Raw genomic sequence first — 20,757 nt, 5'->3', positions numbered from 1 at the left:
GCTGCTTCTGCTTCCCAAGTAGCTCCCTCTACGGACTGACTCCTCCACAAAACCTTGACTAAAGCGACTTCTTTGTTTCTCAACCTTCTAACCTAACGATCAAGAATCTAAAATGGTACATCTTTATAAGAAAGGCTATACTTTACAGCCATACTCTCTAATGGCAACATGGATGTTGGATCACCCACACACTTCTTCAATAGTGAAATGTGAAAGACTGGATGCACTACTGCTAAATCTGCTGGCAACTCTAGATCATTAGCCACTTTACTAATCCTTTTCAAGATACGGTAAGGGCCTATGTATCTAGGAATGAGCTTCCCTTTCTTGCGAAATCTCATCACCCCCTGCATAGGTGACACTTTAAGGAAAACCCAATCATCAACTTGGAACTCTAGTTCCCTTCTTCTCACATCTGCATAAGACTTCTGGCGACTCTGGGCTGTCTTAAGTCTATCTCTAATGAGTTGCACTTTCTCCATTGCATAAAGAACTGAATCTGGTCCTATCAAGGCTGCTTCACCTACTTCAAACCAACCAACTGGAGATGTACATCTACGCCCATACAATGCATCATAAAGGGCCATCTGAATACTAGAATGGTAACTATTGTTGTAGGCGAACTCAATAAGAGGAAGGTGTTCATCCGAACTACCCTTGAAGTCGATCACACAAGCTCTCAACATGTCCTCTAAGGTCTGATTGGTACACCCTGCCTGACCATCCGTCTGTGGATGAAATGTTGTGCTAAGGTTAACATGAGTACCAAGACCTTTCTGAAATGACTTCCAGAAATAAGAGGTAAATTGAGGACCTCTATATGAGATGATAGACAAAGCAACCTCACAATCTCATTAATGTAAAGCTTGGCGTAATCCTCCACCGAATTTGTAGTCTTGACCGCCAAAAAGCGAGAAGACTTAGTAACCCTATCAACAATCACCCAAATGGAGTCATGATGTCTGCTTGTACGAGGTAAACCTGTGATGAAGTCCATGTTGATCACTTCCCACTTCCAAATAGGAATGTCAATCTCTTGAGTCATACCTCTTGGTTTCTGATGTTCTACCTTGACTTGCTGGCTATTGGGGCACTTAGCCACAAAATCTACTATATCTTTTTTCATATCATTCCACCAATAGACTTCCTGCAGATCGCAGTACATCTTAGTGGCACCTGGATGAATAGAATATCTGGACTTATGGGCTTCTGCAAGAATATGTTGTCTCAACTTGCCCACACTAGGAACACATAATCAACCCTGATAGCGAAGCACACCATCTCCCCATTGGGAGAAAACCTCAACTCTTTGTTGGTGGACTGCACCCTTGAGTTCAAGTAATATCGGATCGATGTCTTGCTTTTCCTTAACTTCCACTACCAAAGAAGATTATGCCCTATTTTGAACTGTTACACCATCATCTGATATTCTCATAAGATGAATTCCTAGGCGAGCAAGTCTGTGAACATCCTTTGCTAGCTCTCTTCTTTCTTCCTCAACATGTGGTACACTACCCATGGATAATCTGCTAAGAGCATCAGCTACTACATTTGCCTTACCTGGATGGTAATGCACACTCATATCATAATCTTTGAGGAACTCAAGCCACCTTCTCTGGCGAAGATTCAACTCTTTCTGGGTGAATACATACTGGAGGCTCTTATGGTCAGTGAACAGATCAACATGAACACCATACAAGTAGAGTCTCCAAATCTTGAGTGCAAACACCACTTCTGCAAGTTCAAGGTCATGAGTCAGATAATTCTTCTCGTATACCTTAAGATGTCTAGAAGCATAAGCAATAACATTATCTTGCTGCATCAACACACAACCTAGGCCGACTCTGGATGCATCACAATAGATCACATAACCATCTGAACCCTCTGGTAGAGTCAAGACATGAGCTGCAGTCAACTTAGTTTTCAATTCGGTGAAGCTTTTCTCACATTCATCTGACCATCAAAACTTGACCATCTTCTGAGTCAACCAAGTCAATGGTGAGGCTACGGCTGAAAATCCTTCCACGAACGGTCTATAATAGCCCGCTAGACCCAAGAAACTTCTGATATCTGTATCAGAGGTAGGTCTGGCCCATTGTTTCACTGCTTCTATCTTCTAGGAATCTACTCGAATTCCTTCACTAGGCACAATATGCCCAAGGAAATCAACTGATTATAACCAAAACTCGCAATTGTTAAATTTTGCAAATAACTAGCGATCTTTGAGAGTTTGCGGAACAACTCTCAAATGACATGCATGTTCTTCCTCATTCCTAGAGTAAATGAGGATATCATCAATAAAGACGATAACAAAAAAGTCAACGTACTGCTTGAACACTCTGTTCATCAAATCCATAAAAGTTGCAGGAGCATTAGTTAGTCCAAATGACATAACTACAAATTCGTAATGACCATACCGAGTTCTAAAGGCTGTCTTCGGAATGTCTCTATCTCTGACTCTAAGCTAATGATAACCTGATCTGAGGTCTATCTTTGAGAAATTACTAGAACCTTGAAGTGGTGGAACAAGTCATCAATCATGGGGATGGGATACTTATTCTTGATTGTGACTATGTTCAACTGCCTATAGTCAATGCACATTATGAGAGAACCATCTTTCTTTTTTACGAACAACACTGGTGCACCCCATGGCGAAATACTAGGTCTGATGAAGCCCTTATCTAGAAGGTCTTTCAACTACTCCTTCAATTCCTTAAGCTCAACTGGAGCCATTCTGTAATAAGAAATATAGATAGGCTGGGTATCTGGAAGGAGATCAATTCCAAAGTCAATTTCCCTTTCGGGAGGAACTCCGGGAAGATCATCTGGAAACACTTCTGGAAACTCATTGACTACAGGGACTGACTCAAGAGTTAGGGATTCAGAGCTAGAATGCTTAACCCGAACTAGATGATAGAGATAACCCTTAGAGATCATCTTTCTATCCTTAAGGTAAGAAATGAACTAACCCATAGGCGCTAAGCTACTACCCTTCCATTTTAAGAGTGGTTCATGTGGAAACTGAAAACGAACAACCCTATTTCTACAATTGACTGAGGCATAACAGGAATGTAACCAATTCAATTCATAGCTAGAATGACATCGAAGTCTACCATTTCTAACTCTACAAGATCTGCTGAGGTGACTTTCAGGGAGACTGTGACAGGATAATTTTTGTATACCCGTCTCGCTATTACTGGGTCACCGACTGGAGTAGAGAGTGAGAAGGGTTCTGAGAGAGTTTCTAGACTTACACCTAAGATTACTACTATAATGAGAGTTACAAAGGTAAGAGTTGCCCCTGGATCTTTCCACCAAGTGTACCATATGTGAGCCACATCCTTAAGCTGGTAGGATGCCAACTCAACCCTACCATTACCAGTCACTTGCATCACTCCAAAGATTTTCTTAACCTCGTCAATGAAGTTTTGTGGGTCCTCACCAACTTGCAACCCTAAAAACTCAAGCGAATTTATCCTATCAAAATCTCAAACTCTAGCTGTCGTTGATCCACCATTTCTATTAGTAGGAACTGGAACATGATAATTGTTCTTATTTGTCATAGCTAAGCCAAAAGTTGAATTGGCATTCCTGAATTCTGCATTAGTAACTTCCTGATCTGGGACTAAAGGAACTGCGTTAGGATTGCGTACATTAGCATTCCTTGTGTAAGCTCTACGAGGAGGCATGATCTTAAGCGCATAACGATAGATTAGAAAGAGGATCATACCAATGCACGATAAGAATATCAAGAAATTGATTTTTTCCTAAAACACTTCATAGCCTCCTTCTCATTAGATGTGGTGCACTTCAAACCCATAAAAAGGACTCTACTTAGTATGTCTTTTCAGACATCCTAGGACTCTTAAACCTAATGCTCAGATACCAAGCTTGTCACGCCCTGAGGCTACCCACTGGACGCAGACACTAGACCTAGGACCACAAGTGATCCCAAGCTAACCCTGCTGGCATGATCACGAGCTACTAAAGATAATAAACTGATGCGAAAGCTAAATCATAAATAAAATGAAAAGATGGGGAATACCCATACACTATAACTGAGATAAATGAAAACTGATGAGTTTAATACAAAGAAGATATTAACTCAATACTAAGTTGAATCTGACTATATCTGAAATAAGCCTCTAAACTGACGAGAAATGTTGGGACATTCCCCAACTAGATCTAGGAAAACTGAAACTAAAGGACTAGAAATACTGAAAAGGAACTCATGACTATTGTCCTCGAAGAATGAGGACTCACCATTAATGATGATGAACTGAAGATCGGGAACCGATCTAAGCGTGATCTGGATGCTGAGAACCTGAACCTACATCACGAGAAGATGCAGCGCACGTATGCGTCAGTACTTGAAAGGTACTGAGCATGCAGCATAGAGTAAAGCTGAAATAACATATAACTGAACAAAGCAATAAAGCAATGAAATAATCTGAACATGATATAGATGTTGAATATTGAGTTAACTGAATGCAATGAACAAATTTATAACATGCTAAAACTGAATACTGATTGTACTGTAAACGAGGTCAATGCAATAGAATCTGAGTGAATTGTAGGAGCTACTAATAACCAACAATAAAACCACATAAGCTAAATGTGGAGTCCGATGTATACGCCCCATTGAGAGGACCCAAAATACCCAGCCAAAGGTATAGAGGCATGACTAGCGTGATCACTAACTTATATTGCCCACTGAGGGGACTTTTACCTACGTGGCTCGTAGTTCTAGGACTATATGGGTACGTTGAACCCTAGTCCAACTTGATATTATGCTACTCCTAATGGATTAAGTAATGAACGCATTATGACTGAATTTCTGTAAGTTACTAGATAGCTCAAACTGAACATGCAAACTGAGAATGCAACAATTAAACTGATATTGATGCATTAATAACTGAGGCATGTATAACTGAATAACTTAAATATCTGACCTAGCATGTGTAATTCAAGAACTAAAGAAATACATAGCTAGGGTTCTGGAATTTATGCAACAAACTAAATAGTAACATACTAATCTGATTTGGATCATTCTGACAGCTAAGAACCCAACAATTCTAACATTCAAGAAACCCTAGGTCTAGTCATAATAAGGGAATCAAGAAAGTGACTAAAAACTAGGGACCTAATGGGTGAAAGGAACCCACTAGTGAAATCTCACATACCTGGTGATGAATTCCACGGAGAAATCTTTAGATTTCGGGGTTGGAATTGGTGGAACCTTGTTGCGTTCTTGAACTAGGGTTCTTGACTTCCCTTCTCCTCTTACGCTCTAATTTTTCTAAGTTTTGATTAATTATTTGACTTAGGTAAGTTCTAGTTATGTTTCTAGGCTTAAACTGACAAAAACCTCATAATTTAGGGTCTAAACGACGTAGCTTAGGAGTCCAACGAAATAGGAAAAAACCAATAGACCCCTGACTTAACTGTTGTCAGAGTGATCGATAGACGGGACCTACGGGCCGTAGGTCAATCTACGGTCTGCAGATTGGGGTTGTAGGTCACGTCTGCCCAACATGGCTTCACTAAAACGAGAATAACTTTTTACTCAGAGGTCGGATTTTAGCAAACTTGGTGGTGTTGGAAAGAGGATTCAATTATCTATCATATCATAGGTCATGGGACACATAATTCCTTCTGTGCTAAGAGTTATGACCATTTGAAGTTGACCCAATCAACAATTTTCCTCTAACTGGCTACTGACCCTCGCCTACGGTCAGACCTACGGACCGTGGATCGAACGACGGTCCGTGCTGGTCGATCTTCGTTTGCGTCAGAGGCTGGGTGAAAGGGGACTCGATCCATGGACACAGACCAAGGATCGTGGTCTGACGTACGGACCGTGGGTCGAGACTTAGCCAATTTTCTTAGCTGGGTCTGGGGAGGGCTTACAGTGGTGAACCACAAACCACCAGCACAGGCAGTGGTCTAATCTACGGTCCGTGGATGGCTACCGTGGGTTGCACTTGCAACTTCTCAAGATCTGCATTTTTGGTCTGTTTCGGATACCGGGTGTTACAATTATTTTTTTCTATGTTGGTATACATAATTTTGTGTCTTAATATTTAAATATTTTGTTATTTCAGAATGGGTGTTCAAATATTGTTCCAACACCGAAGGAACTTGCAGCTATTGATTTACCTGAAGATAAACATGCTCCTACTTTTTCACATCCCACGACATCTGTCAATCCAAAGGTAGTACAATCGAAAGACATTTTTGGATTTGAGGATTTATCCACAGGAAATCCCGAGCAGTTGGTAAGGAGATCATCAAAAGTGTCTGATCCATCATCTCCACCACCACCAAAAAAGAAGAAGGAAAGTTGATAAACCTAAAACAAAGGTGTCAGAACCTAGTCAGCCAGATTAGTGCAATGTGTCATTAAACCAGCCATTTTCTATTCCAGATGAATCACCGACCCCGGCTTCTAATAATATTTCTTCAGATGCTCAAAAAGTCAACTCTGTAATTCTAGATATTGCAGAAGTGAAAGAATTTTTGATGGATTACGTAAGTAAAGATTTTGATTTTATTATTTTTTCTGTATATTGACTCTATATGTAGTTGTCTTTTTTAAATTTTTTGATAGGTTGACAAGAAATTTGAGAACCTTGAAAGTTTAATAAAGAAAAACCACTCCCAGTTGATGGAATCTCGACACAGGGAAGACAACCTGCCTCTAAAGGTACTAGGCTATATATATATATAAATATTTCTTTTTTTGTGGATTAAGTTTCATAGGTTGTTATGTTATTAATTTCATTAATGAAGGATGTTGCCGGTAAACCTATGGCGTGCACGGTTGAAGTTTCCGAACAAAAAGGCAATGTTGATCCTCAATCAAGCACATTTCAGTTTGATAAACAACCATCTTCACCAATACAGAAAGATCTTGCTGATGAGGTTGGTGTATCTGCAGATAAGGTTGGTGTATCTGTTAATGAGGTTGAACATCAAGTTCATGTTACTACAGAGGTGTCACGCCCCGAGCTACCCCCGAGATGCGGACACGGGACCTAGGATCACAAGTGATCCCAAGCTAACCCTGCTGGCATGATCATGAGCATACTAAAGATAATAAACTGATGCGGAAGCTAAATCATAAATAAAATGAAAAAGATAGGGAATACCCATATACTATAATTGAGATATATCAAATCTGAGAGTTTAATACAAAAAAAATATCAAACTCAAAATACTGAGTTGAATCTAACTGTGTCTGAATTAAGCCTCTAAACTGACTAGAAATGTTGGGATATGCCCCAACTAGATCTAGCAAAACTGAAACTAAAGACTAAAAGCAGTAAGGATAAACATGTCACTAGTCCTCGAAGAATGAGGACTCACCACTGATGCTGCTGAACTGAAGATCGGGAATCGGTCTAAGCGTGATCTGGATGCTGAGAACCTGAACCTACATCACGAGAAGATGTAGCGCACGTATGCGTCAGTACATGAGAGGTACTGAGCATGCAGGATAGAGTAAAGCTGAAATAACATATAACTGAATAAACCAATAAAGCAATGAAATCATCTTAACATGATATAGATACTGAAATACTGAATACTCAACTAACTAATGCAATGACCAAATTTATAACATGTTGAAACTGAATATTGACTGTACTGAAATATGGTCAATGCAAAAGAGTCTGACTGAACTGTGGGAGCTACTAATAACCGACACAAAATCACATGAGCTAAATGTGGAGTCCGATGTATACGCCCCATCGAGAGGACCCAATATACCCTGCCAGAGGTGTAGAGGCATACTGGCGTGATCACTAAGCTGATGTTGCCCACAGAGGGGACTTACACCTACGTGGCTCGTAGTTCTGGGACTATAAGGGTACGTTAAACCCTAGTCCAACTCGGTATTATTCTACTCCCAATGAATTAAGTGGTTAACTGGTTATGACTGAATTTCTGTAACTACTGGATAGCTCGAACTGAACATGCAAACTGAGAATGCAACAATTAATCTGATAATGATGTATTCATAAACTGAGGCATGTATAACTGAATACTGAACTGAAATTCATGCGATAAACTGAGCAATAACATGATAATCTGATTTGGAATATTCAAATAACTAATTCATAATGATCTGTTCAAATTCTAGAAACCCTAGGTCTGTTCATAATCATGGAATCAAGAATCTGACTGAATTCTAGGGACCTAATGGGCAAAAGGAACCCACTAGTGAAATCCCACATACCTGGTGATGAATTCCACGGAGAAATCTTTCAATTTCGGGGCTGGAACTAAAGGAACCTTGTTGCGTTCTTGAACTAGGGTGCTTGACCTTTTTCTCCTTCTTGATTCTAATTTTCTAAGTTTTGATTAATAATTTTGACTAAGGTAAGTTCTAATTATGTTTCTAGGTTTAAACTGACTAAAACCTCATGATTTAGGGTCAAAACGACGTATCTTAGGGGTTAAAAGAAATAGGAAAAGACTAAAAGACCCCTGAATTAGCTGCTGTCGGAGTGACTGACGGGTCGTCATTCAATCGACGGTCCGTCGATTGGATCCGTAGGTCGAGTCTGCTCGACAGGGCTTCACTAAAACGAGCATAACTTTTTACTCGGAGGTCGGAATTTAGAAAACTCGGTGGCGTTGGAAAGATAATTCAATTATCTATCATATTATAGGTGATGGGACCCCTAATTCATTTTTTGCTAAAATATATGACCATCTGAAGTTGATCCATCAACAATTTTCAGCTAACTGGTTGTTAATCCTCACCTACGGTCAGGCCTACGGAACGTGGATCGATTGACGGTCTATGCTGGTCGACCGTAGTTTGTGTCAGAGGCTGGGTAAGGGAAGTCTCGATCCACGGACACAGACCACGGACCGTGGTCTGATCTACGGACCGTGGGTCTGTCCGTGAGTCGGGACTTAGCCAAATTTTCTAACTGAGTTCTGGGGAAGTTTTCTATCACAAACCACGGACCTGCAGGACGGACCGTGAGTCCATCTACGGACCGTGGATGGTGTCCGTGAGTGCCACCTGTAACACCAGAAATCTAAAATCTCTATTTTTGGATACGGGGTGTTACATTATCTCCCTCTTGGGACCATTCGTCCTTGAATGAAGACTAATCTAGCTTAAATAGAGGGAGAGGGCTGCAATCCCTACCACTAAACACTGAGAACTAAATTTCTAACTGAATTGAGTTCCAAGAACATGCAAATATGCTGAAAATGCAAGTACAAACTGAAGAAACATGATTCTAAGACTGAATTTTCGCATGAATGACTGAAAAACTGAAGAGGAACTATTACCTCAAGTTGGAATGGAATCGGAAGGAAAGAGATGAGAATACTTGGACTTCATGGCTGCTTCTGCTTCCCAAGTAACTCCCTCTACGGATTGACTCCTCCACAAAACCTTGACTGAAGCGACTTCTTTATTTCTCAACCTTCTAACCTGACAATCGAGAATCTCAACAGGTACATCCTCATATGGAAGGCTATCTTTCATGGCCACACTCTCTATTGTACTATGGATGCTGGATCACCCACACACTTCTTCAAAAGAGAAATGTGAAAGACTGGATGTACTGCTTCTAAGTCTGCTGGCAACTCTAACTCATAAGCCACTTTACCAATCCTTTTCAAGATCCGGTAAGGGCCTACATATCTGGGATTGAGCTTACCTTTCTTGCCAAATCTCATCACCCCCTTCATGGGTGACACTTTCAGGAAAACCCAATCATCAACTTGGAACTCTAGTTCCCTTCTTCTCACATCTGCATAAGACTTCTGGCGACTCTGAGCAGTCTTAAGTCTATCTCTAATGAGTTGCACTTTCTCCATAGCATCAAGAACCGAATCTGGTCCTATCAAGGCTGCTTCACCTACTTCAAACCAACCAACTGGAGATCTACATCTACGCCCATACAATGCCTCATAAGGGGCCATCTGAATGCTGGAATGGTAGCTATTGTTGTAGGCGAACTCTATTAGAGGAAGGTGATCATCCCAACTACCCTTGAAGTCGATCACACAAGCTCTCAACATGTCCTCTAAGGTCTGAATGGTACGCTCTGCCTGACCATCCGTCTGTGGATGAAATGCTGTGCTAAGATTAACCTGAGTACCAAGACCTTTCTGAAATGACTTCCAGAAATGAGATGTAAACTGAGGACCTCTATCTGAGATGATAGACAAAGGAACTCCATGCAACCTCACAATCTCATTAATGTAAAGCTTGGCGTAATCCTCCGTCGAATCTATAGTCTTGACTGCCAAAAAGTGAGAAGACTTAGTAACCCTATCAACAATCACCCAAATGGAGTCATGTTGTCTGCGAGTACGAGGTAAACCTGTGATGAAGTCCATGTTGATCACTTCCCACTTCCAAGTAGGAATGTCAATCTCTTGAGTCATATCTCCTGGTTTCTGATGTTCTACCTTGACTTGCTGGCAATTGGGGCACTTAGCCACAAAGTCTGCTATATCTCTTTTCATACCATTCCACCAATAAACTTCCCGCATATCACGGTACATCTTAGTGGCGCCTGGACGAATAGAATATCTGGAATTGTGGGCTTCTGCGAGAATATGTTGTCTCAATTCACCCACATCAAGAACACACAATCTACCTTGATAGCGAAGTATACCATCTCCCCCTTGGGAGAAAACCTCCACTCTCTGATTGTGGACTGCACCCTTAAGTTCAAGCAAGATTGGATCACTATCTTGCATTTCCTTAACCTCTACTACCAAAGAAGATTTTGCCCCATTCTGAACCGTTACACCACCATCTGATATGCTCATAAGACGAACTCCTAGGCGAGCAAGTCTGTGAACATCCTTTGCTAGCTCTCTCTTTTCTTCCTCAACATGTGCTACACTACCCATGGATAATATTCTAAGAGCATCTGCTACTACATTCGCCTTACCTGGATAGTAATGCACACTCATATCATAATCTTTGAGAAACTCAAGCCACCTTCTCTGGCGAAGATTCAACTCTTTCTGGGTGAATACATACTGAAGGCTCTTATGGTCTGTGAACACATCTACATGAACACCATACAAGTAGTGTCTCCAAATCTTGAGTGCAAACACCACTGCTGCAAGCTCGAGGTCATGAGTTGGATAATTCTTCTCATGTACCTTAAGTTGTCTGGAAGCATAATCTATAACCTTACCTCGTTGCATCAACACACAACCTAGGCCGACCCTGGATGCATCACAATAGATCACATAACCATCTGAACCCTCTGGTAGAGTCAAGACAGGAGCTGTAGTCAACCTAGTTTTCAGTTCTGCAAAGCTTTTCTCACAATCATCTGACCATTGGAGCTTAACCTTTTTCTGAGTTAACTTAGTCAATTGAGAGGCTATGGATGAAAATCCTTCCACAAACCTTCTATAATAACCTGCTAGACCCAAGAAACTTCTGATATCTGTAGCAGAGGTAGGTCTGGGCCATTGTTTCACTGCTTCTATCTTCTGGGAATCTACTCGAATTCCTTCACTAGACACAACATGCCCAAGGAAAGCAACTGATTGCAACCAAAACTCACACTTGTTAACTTTTGCATATAACTGGCGATCTTTGAGAGTTTGGAGAACAACTCTCAAATGACTTGCATGTTCTTCCTCATTCCTAGAGTAAATGAGGATATCATCAATAAAGACGATAACGAACAAGTCCAAGTACTGCTTGAACACTCTGTTCATCAAATCCATGAAAGTTGCAGGAGCATAGGTTAGTCCAAATGACATGACTACAAATTCATAATGACCATACCGAGTTCTGAAGGCTGTCTTCGGAATGTCACTATCTCTGACTTTAAGCTGATGATAACCCGATCTGAGGTCTATCTTTGAGAAATGACTAGCACCCTAAAGTTGGTCAAACAAGTCATCAATTCTGGGGATATGATACTTATTCTTGATTGTGGCTTTGTTCAACTGCCGATAGTCAATACACATTCTGAGAGAACTATCTTTCTTCTTTACGAACAACACTGGTGCACCCCATGACAAAATACTAGGTCTGATGAAGCCCTTATCTAGAAGGTCTTTCAACTGCTCTTTCAGTTCCTTAAGCTCAGTTGGAGCCATTCTGTAAGGAGGGATAGAGATAGGCTGGGTATCTGGAAGGAGATCAATTCCAAAGTCTATTTCCCTTTCGGGAGGAACTCCAGGAAGATCTTCTGGGAACACTTCTGGAAACTCATTAACCACTGGAACTAACTCAAGAGTTAGGGTTTCGGAACTAGAATCCTTAACCCGAACTAGATGATAGAGATAACCCTTAGAGATCATCTTTCTGGCCTTAAGGTAAGAAATGAATCGACCCATAGGTGCTAAGCTACTACCCTTCCATTCTAGGATTGGTTCGTCTAGAAACTGAAAACGAACAATCCTAGTTCTACAATCAACTAAGGCATAACCTGAATGTAACCAATCCATACCTAGAATGACATCGAAGTCTACCATTTCTAACTCTACAAGATCTGCTGAGGTGACTTTCTGAGAGACTGTGACAGGGCAATTTCTGTATACCCGTCTAGCTATAACTGGGTCACCGACTGGAGTAGAGACTGAGAAAGGTTCTGAAAGAGTTTCTGGACTAACACTGAATTGGACTGCTATGTAAGGAGTTACAAAAGACAAAGTAGCCCCTGGATCTAACAATGCATAAACATCAAGATCAAAGACTCGTAACGTACCAGTGACTACATCAGGAGAATCTTCCTAATCTTGACGAGCCTGGAGAGCATAAAGCCTGTTTTAGCGCTGTCCGCCACCAGTACCAGAAGAGTTACCCTGCTGAGTCGGGCGACCTGCTGGTGCTGCTGAAGTTGTAGACTGAGCTCTACCATTATTTCTTCCTTGACCTTGTCTTGAAGGACAATCCTTCAATCTATGACCAGACTGGCCACACCCAAAGCATCCTTCCTTACCTGCAAGGCACTCGCCCAGATGGTTCCTACTACATTTTGGGCAAGTTGGGTAGGTTTTGGTGCCTAAAACACTACCTTGAGACTTAGAGCCTGACGCCCTACCTCTTTGATCATTACGAAACCTGGGGGATGGAACACTAGCTGATGAAAGGGCTGGAGTCGAAGACTTCTGCTGAAAATGCGAGCGATTTCCACCACCCGATTTCTGTTGGGAATACTCGTAGTTACATGTCCTTGCTTTCTTAGTCTCCTTAGCTTGTTCCCTAAGCTTATCACCCTCAACTTGCTGAGCATGAGTCATGAGCCTAGAGATGTTCATGTCTCCCAACAACATAGCATTCCTGCACTCTGTTTTCACTAAGTCTGACACTCCATAGAGAAACTTATTTATCTGAGCCCTGGAATCAGCAACCATGTGAGGAGTATACCTGGAGAGTTGATTAAACTTGAGCCCATACTGTTGGACAGTCATGTTACCCTGCCTTAAGTTCATAAATTCCTGGGCCCTTGCTTCCCTCAACCCTATGGGGAAAAACCTGTCTAGAAAGGTTTCGCTGAAACATTCCCAAGTAATAGGAGCGGCATCTGTACCCCTGTTCTCCTTTCACTGAGTATACCAGATATGAGCTACATCCTTAAGTTGGTAAGATACTAACTCAACCCGATCATTCCTAGTGACCTGCATCACCTCAAAGATCTTCTTGATCTTATCTAAGAAATTCTGGGGATCTTCACCAATCTGCGATCCTAAGACCTCTGGAGGATTCATCCTAACAAAGTCACAGACCCTTGCTGCTGCTGATCCACCATTTGCATTCACAGGAGCATGAACCCGCTGATTGTTCTGGTTAGCAACACTCTGAGCCAACATCTGAATGGCATTCCTGAATTCAGCATTTGAGACTTCCTGATCTGGAACTGGAGGAGCTGCGTTTGCGTTCCTGGCATTCGCATTCCTAGCATAAGCTCTACGAGGAGGCATGATCACTGAAACGTAGAACGTCGAGTTAGAATGGAATTAGATCATACCTTACGCACGATAAGAGTAACAAGAAAGTGAAGATTTTTCCTAAAGACACTTTGTAGTCTCCCTCTCATTAGATGTGGTGCGCACTACACACCCATGAAAAGGACTCTACCTAGTGCGGCTTTTCAGACATCCTAGGACACTTAAACCTAGTGCTCTGATACCAAGTTTGTCACGCCCCGAGCTACCCCCAAGACGCGGACACGGGACCTAGGACCACAAGTGATCCCAAGCTAACCCTGCTGGCATGATCATGAGCATACTAAAGATAATAAACTGATGCGGAAGCTAATTCATAAATAAATCTGAAAAGATGGGGAATACCCATATACTATAACTGAATATATCAAATCTGAGAGTTTAATACAAAAGAAATATCAAACTCAAAATACTAAGCTGAATCTAACTATGTCTGAAATAAGCCTCTAAACTGACTAGAAATGCTGGGACAGGCCCCAGCTAAGTCTAGCAAAACTGAAACTAAAGACTAAAATACTGAAAAGAAACTCATGACTATTGTCCCCGAAGAATGAGGACTCACCAACTGATTCTGCTGAACTGAAGATCGGGAATCGATCTAAGCGTGATCTGGATGCTGAGAACCTGAACCTACATCACGAGAAGATGTAGCGCACGTATGCGTCAGTACTTGAAAGGTACTGAGCATGCAGGATAGAGTAAAGCTGAAATAACACATAACTGAACAAAGCATACTGAGCAATGATATAATCTGAACATGATATAGATACTGAAAATACTGAATACTGAGCTAACTGAATGCAATGACCAAATTTATAACATGCTGAGACTGAATACTAACTGTACTGAAATATGGTCAATGCAATAGAGTCTGACTGAACTGTGGGAGCTACTAATAACCGACATAAAACCACATGAGCTAAATGTGGAGTCCGATGTATACGCCCCATCGAGAAGACCCAATATACCCTGCCAGAGGTATAGAGGCATGCTGGCTTGATCACTAAACTGATGTTGCCCACAGAGGGGACTTACACCTACGTGGTTCGTTATTCTGGGACTATATAGGTACGCTGAAACCCAAGTCCAACTCGGTATTATGCTACTCCCAATGAATTAAGTAGTTAACTGGTTATGACTAAATTTATGTAAATACTGGATAGCTCAAACTGAACAGGCAAACTGAGAATGCAACAATTAATCTAATAATGATGCATTCATAAACTGAGGCATGTAAAACTGAATACTGCAATATCTGACCTAGCATGTGTAATTCAAGAACTAAAGAAATACATAGCTAGGGTTCTAAAATTCATGCGATAAACTGAGCAATAACATGATAATCTGATTTGGAACATTTAAATAACTAATTCATGATGATCTGTTGAAATTCTAGAAACCCTAGGTCTGTTCATAATCATGGAATCAAGAATTTGACTGAATTCTAGGGACCTAATGGGCGAAAGGAACCCACTAGTGAAATCCCACATACCTGGTGACAAATTCCACGGAGAAATCTTTCGATTTCGGGGCTGAAACTGAAGAAACCTTGTTGCGTTCTTGAACTAGGGTTCTTGACCTTTTTCTCCTCTCTTGCTTCTAATTCTTCTAAGTTTGAGTAATGATTTGACTTAGATAAGTTCTAGTTATGTTTCTAGGGTTAAACTAATTAAAATCTCATGATTTAGGGTTTAAATGACGTATCTTAGGGGTTAAACGAAATAGGAAAAGACCAAAAGACTCCTGAATTAACTGCTGTCGGAGTGATTGACGGAATGGACTGACGGTCCGTAGATTGGGTCCGTCGATTGAGTCTGCCCGACAGGGCTTCACTAAAATAAGCTTAACTTTTTACTCGGAGGTTGGAATTTAGAAAACTCGGTGGCGTTGGAAAGATAATTCAATTATCTATCTAACCATAGGTCATGGGGCACCTAATTCTTTTTGTACTAAAATTTATGACCATCTGAAGTTGACATATCAGAATTTTCAGCTAACTGGCTGTTGACCCTAATGTACGGTTTGACCTACGGACCGTGGATCGATTGACGGTCCATGCTGGTCAACCGTCAATCAGGATTGAAGCTGGGCTTTTGGGGCATCGATCCACAGACACGAACTACTGTCCGTGACCTGACTTACGGACCGTAAGTCCGGCCGTGGGTCAACACTTAGCCAAATTTTCTGACTGAGTTCTGGGAAAGTTTTCTGCCACGAACCACGGACCTGCAGGACGGACCGTGAGTCCATCTACGGTCCGTGGATGGTGTCGTGAGTGCTACCTGCAACACCATAAATCTGCAATCTGGTCTATTTTCAGATACGGGGTGTTACATTATATTATCTTCTCCGTTACATTTTGAACATATATGGTCAGGGTATTTGTGACCAATTAGTTTACAATATCTGGTTAATAATTCTGCCAAAATAAATCCTTCTTTTAGTGCTCGTGTCGTAGGTCGTTCTTCTGGCTTAAGTAGTGATAAAATCCTTCTATGGACTTCATCCATATCTGCTTTCCTTAGCTCCCTTGAATTGAAATTAATCATTAGCTGGTCTCTTGCATAGTAACTCCATATAGCGTTTCCGTTTAAATAGTTATTTGCTAGCTCTTGTATAATCGTTGATATACCAATTATCCTTTGCTAGTTCTGATACCATTTTTTCGAAGCGGAACAGGTAGTTAGTGAATTCATGAAAGTGATAGTGTGGTAGATGGTAGTGTGGTAGGTGAGTAACTTATTTTTAAGATTTTATTATAATATCTTTTTTCTAAGTGTCTTAATCTTCAAATCTCTTTAATATTATTTTTTGGTAGTGCTAAATTCAAAGTATTATGTAATAATATTTATTGTAATATTCTTCCGATATTTGTTTTAATCTGAATATTTCTTTAATATTATTTATGATATATTCTAGATATAACATATCTTCGGTTCTTTGGTACATATATAAATTTTCCTCCATTAATTGTTCTAATAGTTTTATATCTTCCATGGATTTTACCCAATATTATAAATATCCGTAGTTCATTTTAATCTGAATTTTTTTCTAAATCATATCATTCTATTCTTTCGAAGTCTAAATCATATAGGTCTATTTCATACCATTCTTGATTTAATATATATTCTGATTCATAATCATTAAATATTTTTTTCCATATTATTCTTCTTAATTTGATTATTTCTATATTTTTAAGTACATGTAATATTAAAGTTTCGTAGTTTTTTATCATTTCATCATGCATGTATGTAGTCATGTTCTTTATTATGTATGTGTTTTATTTCAAATTATTCATTCCTATCATATTCATAATTGATTAAATTCATATTAAATAATTATGAACTAGATTATCTTTATCATGTTTTCCTGTCACTACTAGCATCCTACTTTAACGGATATTTCCTTCTTATTAGCGCCTCAACTTTGTTTACTCTTCTAAACGACTTTCTCTCCTACCGGTTTCAACATTAGGATGACATAGTATAGAAATTTTCTCCCTGTTTCCAGTGTGCTAATAAACTAGAAATCATGATTCAAATAATTCTAATATATAATAACTAACATAAATTTATTCAAGCATATATATGATATTCAGGAATATATGAAATTAGTTCCGCATATTTTTTGAACAATATATCTTTGCTTCTTGGTTAGCCATGCTATCTGAAATATCTGATTGAATTTCAGATTTTTTCCATATTAACTTTTAAGTATTTTTATAACTTAGGGGAGAGAGTGCTTTCAAGAAAATGTTTCTTACGTTAGGCATTGCCTGACTTTCATTTACATATATCCTCCCTTATATAGAGAAGAATTCTTACTTACTACACTAATTACAATAATGTACCTATATAGTATAATAATGTACCAAATAATATAGTATGACACACCATACACTTGTCCACTTAATAAATTACACCCTCTACCATCCCTTATACATACCCATCCTTATTATGACACACATTATGACTCACTTTTTAACATTATGACACACTACTATTCACACCATACTTTATTGACTATTTTACAAGACAAATAATTTTACTCTTATCTCATCTTCTTATTTTATCCGCATCTCATCTTCACCATCTTATCTTCTTATCATCTAGTTCCGTCTTTATCTCTTTATTCCAGCTGAACGTCTGGGATTATACTATCTTCTCCGTGACATTTTGAACATATATGGTTAGGGTATTTGTGACCAATTAGTTTGCAATATCTGGTTTAAAATTCTGTCGAAATAAATCCTTCTTTTAGTGCTCGTGTCGTAGGTCGTTCTTCTGGCTTAAGTAGTGATAAAATCCATCTTTGGACTTCATCCATATCTGCTTTCCTTAGCTCCTTGAATTGGAATAAATCATTAGCTGTTCTCTTGCATAGTAGCTCCATATAACGTTTCCGTTTAAATAATTATTTGCTAGCTCTTGTATAATCGTTGATATACCAATTATCCTTTGCTAGCTCTGATACCATTTTTTCGAAGCGGAACTGGTAGTTAGTGAATTCATGAAAGTGATAGTGTGGTAGATGGTAGTGTGGTAGGTGAGTAACTTAATTTTTAAGATTCTATTATAATATCTTTTTACTAAGTGTCTTAATCTTGATATCTTTTTAATATTATTTTTTTCTAGTGCTAAATTCATAGTAATATGCAATAATATTTATTGTAATATTCTTCCGATATTTGTTTTAATCTGAATATTTATTTAATATTTTTTATGATATATTCTAGATATAACATATCTTCGGTTCTTTGGTACATATATAAATTTTCCTCCATTAATTGTTCTAATAGTTTTATATCTTCCATTGAATTTACCCAATATTGTAAATATCCGTAGTTCATTTTAATCTGAATTTATTTCTAAATCATACCATTTTATTCTTTCGAAGTCTAAATCATGTAGGTCTATTTCATACCATTCTTGATTTAATATATCTTCTGATTCATAATCATTTAATATTTTTTTCCATATTATTCTTCTTAATTCAATTATTTCTATATTTTTAAGTACATATAATATTTAAGTGTCGTAGTTTTTTATTATTTCATCATGCATGTATGTAGTCATGTTCTTTATTATGCAGGTTTTTTATTTCATATTATTATTTCCTATCATATTCATAATTGATTAAATTCTTATTAGATAATTATGAACTAGATTATCTTTATCATGTTTTCCTGTCACTACTAGCATCGTACTTTAGCGGATACTTCCTTCTTATCAGCGCCTCAACTTTGTTTACACCCCTAAACGGCTTCCTCGCCTACCCGTTTCAATATTAGGATGACATAGTATAGAATTTTTCTCCCTGTTTCCAGTGTGCTAATAAACTAGAAATCATGATTCAAATAATTCTAATATATAATAACTAACATAAATTTATTCAAGCATATATATGATATTCAGGAATATATGAAATTAGTTCCGCATATTTTTTGAACAATATACATTTGCCTCTTGCTTAGCCATGCTATCTGAAATATCTGATTGGAATTTCTCCATATTAACTTTTAAGTATTTTTATAACTTAGGGGAGATAGTGCTTTCAAGAAAATGTTTATTACGTTAGGCATTGCCTGCCTTTCATTTACATATATCCTCTCTTATATAGAGAAGAATTCTTACTTACTACACTACTTATAATAATGTACCTATATAGTATAATAATGTGTGTAATAATATAGTATGACACACTATACACTTGTCCACTTAATAAATTACACCCCCTACCATCCCTTACACATCCCCATCCTTATTATGACACACATTATGACTCACTACTTAACATTATGACACACTACTATTCACTCCATACTTTATTGACTATTTTACAAGACAAATAATTTTACTCTTATCTCAGCTTTTTATTTTGTCCGCATCTCATCTTCATCATCTTATCTTCTTATCATCTGCTTCCGTCTTTATCTCTTTATTCCAGCTGGACGTCTGAGATTATATTATCTTCTCCGTTACATTTTGAACATATATGGTCAGGGTATTTGTGACCAATTAGCTTGTAATATCTAGTTAATAATTCTGTCGAAATAAATCCTTCTTTAGTGCTCGTGTCGTAGGTCGTTCTTCTGGTTTAAGTAGTGATAAAATGCATCTTTGGACTTCATCCATATTTGCTTTCCTTAGTTCCCTTGAATTGGAATAAATCATTGGCTGGTCTCTTGCATAGTAGCTTCATATAGCGTTTCCGTTTAAATAGTTATTTGCTAGCTCTTGTATAATCGTTGATATACCAATTATCCTTTTGTTGGCATAAAAACTCGGTATCTTTATTTTGCATATCTCTTCTTGTTGTCCGATTTCCTCGGGTATAATATTATCTTTAGTTAATCCTATCTTAATAACTTGTATTGGAGGTTTTATTTCCTCGTATAATATCTCTGCTGGTGCTGTATAGAATTTTATATAAAATAAATTTCCTTTTGTAACTCTTTTGTATGGGACGAATGCTTTGTGTAGTTCTGGTATTCCACTAACTTCTTCTCCGTCGTATGTGTATACGGTATTTAACAATCCGTAGTTGTAACATGTTCTTACTAAATTAGCGTTAGTTTTCGGTTGTGCAATTAACTTGTTATATCCTTGTAACTTTTGTGTCAAATAATCCTGGTTTGGTTCTTTTGTAGTTGACCTGGGGTTGCGATTTAAATAGGTTTGGATTTTGTGGATATTTTCAATATAGGTTCTTGTGATATAGTTATATGTCTTTTTCTCATTTTGGTTTTGCAAACTATCTGCGTATGTAGATGTTTGTGGTTCTATGGACATATGTCTA

General features: G+C 38.7%; 1 pseudogene; it reads left to right on the top strand.

Moving 5' to 3' along the window:
- Positions 1 to 5,964: 5,964 nt before the first annotated feature.
- The window catches only part of LOC125857224 (uncharacterized), a 23,610-nt pseudogene continuing 8,817 nt past the window's right edge, over positions 5,965 to 20,757 (top strand).

The sequence above is a fragment of the Solanum stenotomum genome, chromosome 1 (genome assembly GCF_019186545.1).
Source record: "Solanum stenotomum isolate F172 chromosome 1, ASM1918654v1, whole genome shotgun sequence".
Classification (NCBI taxonomy): domain Eukaryota; kingdom Viridiplantae; phylum Streptophyta; class Magnoliopsida; order Solanales; family Solanaceae; genus Solanum; species Solanum stenotomum.
This window is presented reverse-complemented; position numbering and strand designations above follow the sequence as displayed.